We start from the raw sequence: 2944 nt of genomic DNA, 5'->3' as shown, positions 1-2944 counted from the left end.
AAGTAATAGAGAGATTAAACTAATTCTGCAAAAGACTGTTAATAGGTCTAGAAAGAATTGGTCTAAGAAGCTTGATGATGCACTGTGGGCTTATAGAACTGCTTATAAGAATCAAATGGGCATGTCTCCGTACAAAATGGTTTACGGTAAAGCATGTCATTTACCAACAAGCTTTTTATTTGGTGGTAACATCGATGAAGCTAGCACGAAAGCTATATCCTTAGAAGAGGAGAACAAATAGCAGAAATGAAATTAAATCTTTATGTACTGACTCCTAAGCGAATTATTTGGGATTGTGAAGTGAAAGAAATCATTTTATCCACTAATAGTGGCCAAATTCTCTTGAGCTAGAGCATAAGGCTTATTGGGCAATCAAAGAGCTCAACTTTGATTTCAAACTTGATGGTGAGAAGAGGTTATTTGATATTAGCTCACTTGATGAATGGAGAACTCAGGCATATGAAAATGCCAAGTTGTTTAAAGAAAAAGTTAAGAGGTGGCATGATAAAAGGATACAAAAACGTGAGTTAAATGTAGGTGATTATGTCTTGCTATACAATTCTCACTTAAGATTTTTTGCACGCAAGGTTCTCTCTAAATGGGAAGGTCCTTCCATTGTCGAAGAAGTGCATCGTTCCGGTGCCATCAAAATCAACAACACGGAAGGGAATTTTCCGAGAGTTGTAAATGGGCAAAGAATCAAACATTATATCTCCAGTACTCCCATAAATGTTGAAAGCAATATTATTAATACCATAACTCCGAAGGAGTACATAAGGGATATTTATCAGCCTGTTTCAGACTCCAAAAACGAAGAGGTATGTGATTCGGTAAATAAACCAACTCCAAAACTTTTCCAGTAGTATTTTTTCTCCGTTTTGGAATTTTTAGAAAAATATAAAAAAATTAAAGTAGTCCGGAAAGCGCACCAGGAGGCCACAAGCCTGTCAGGCGCAACCTACCCCCTGGCCGCGACTGGGTGGCTTGTGAGCACCTCGTGTGTCTCCCGGACTCCGTTTTCTTGTGTCATACTCCTTTCGGTCGGTAAAAATTCATTATATATTCTCCTGAAAGGTCTGACCCTCGTATAACGCAAATATCCTGTGTTTTCATTTCGAGCTGCTATGCAGATATATCTAGATTGCTATGGCGTCCCCACAAGTTCCGAAGGACAAGTTCTTCGAGAAGGTCATGAGTCCCTACCTCGCGGGAGTGCTGCAACACCCTCAATCTATCGAGATGCATGAGGGGGTGCTGCACATCCGTGATGTTGAGGGGCCCAAGAAGACCGGAAGCGTAGATGCGAGGCTTGAAGCAATGGAGCAGCAAGTCTTCAAGTGCCAAGGGATGGTGGAACGTGGACTCAGCGCCAACCACATGATGATCATGGAGTTCACCAACAAGCACAATATCGATGCCTATGACATTGGGAAGCACCTCTCCAGGCTCTATGACAGAATTGATCATCTCCAAGCCCAGATCTACGACCTGCAGAACCAAAACAGTGAGTATGAGTATAGATTTAAATCAATACGGTTGGCTGCAGATTTGAGGATTCCCGAGACTCGATCATCTTTCCATGATGGAGCACCTATGCCTTGGAAGACGGAGAATCAACCCCAGACTACAACAACTCCACCACCATCACCTTCGAAGGAAGACAATTAAGCACGGGTATGGGCACTCCTCTTGGCTTGTGCCAAGCTTGGGGGAGTTGCCTCGGTATCGTATCACCATCACATCTTTTGCCTTTACCCTTTTCTTAGTTCGATCCTTTTTGGTTTTATCTTTCTCTAGTAGAATAAAGTTCTTAGTATGTTCTAGGCTTGAATTTTGCTTTGTGTTACCCCCAATGTATTCGAGTTCACGAGTCATATAATAAAGAGTGTTTTAGTTAAGGGCCTTGCTTCATGCCATGATCTAAAGAAAAGAATAATAAAAGAACAAAAGCATGAAAGATCATGTAATGATCTTATGGGAAGTGATGACTTCACATATAAAAATAATGTTGATTGAAACTTGTTGTGGGTGGACAAACATAGACCTTGGCCATTGTTGCAATTAATAGGAAGTAATAAAGAAGGAGAGCTCCACATATAAATGTATCATCTTGGGCACCATCTATGATTGTGACACTCATTAAACTATTACATGCTTAGAAGTAGATGTTGGACAAGGAAGACAACATAATGAATTATGTTTGCTTGGTTCCGAACAGTGTTATATGACCAGAGATCCCTTAGCATATGACGATTGCTTCCACCTCATATCAGCCAAAACTTCCGCACTAAGTAGAGATACTACTTGTGCATCCATACACCTTCAACCCAGTTTTGCCATGAGAGTCCACCATACCTACCTATGGATTAAATAAGATCCGTCAAGTAGGTTGTCATCGGTGCAAGCAATAAAAATTGCCCCCTAAATATGTACGATCTATTAGTGTGTGGAAAATAAGCTTTGTATGAACCTGTCATGAGGAAGACATAAAAGCGATAGACTGCATAATAAAGTTCTTTATCACAGGAGGCAATATAAAGTGACGTTCCTCCACACTAAGAGGCCACACATCCAAACCTCAAAAGCGCATGACAACCTCTGCTTCCCTCTGCGAAGGGCCTATCTTATACCTTTACTTTTTATCCTTAAAAGAGTCGTGGTGATCGACACCAGTTCCTTATTTCGCCATTATCTTGGCAAGCGTCATGTGCTAGGGAAATATCTATATTCATATGTCAACTTGGAAGTAAGTATTCATGAATTATTATTGTTGACATTACCCTTGAGGTAAGTAGTTTGGAGGCGAAACTATAAGCCCCTATCTTTCTCTGTGTCCAACTGAAACTTTGATCTCATGAGTACCACGTGAGTTTTAGCAATTGTAGAATATGAAAGGATGATTGAGTATGTGGATTTGTTTTACAAGCTCTTATTTGACTCTTTC

The sequence above is a fragment of the Hordeum vulgare genome, chromosome 1H (genome assembly GCF_904849725.1).
Source record: "Hordeum vulgare subsp. vulgare chromosome 1H, MorexV3_pseudomolecules_assembly, whole genome shotgun sequence".
Taxonomy (NCBI): Eukaryota; Viridiplantae; Streptophyta; class Magnoliopsida; order Poales; family Poaceae; genus Hordeum; species Hordeum vulgare.
The sequence above is the reverse complement of the archived record's forward strand: the minus strand, read 5'-3'. Positions refer to the sequence as shown.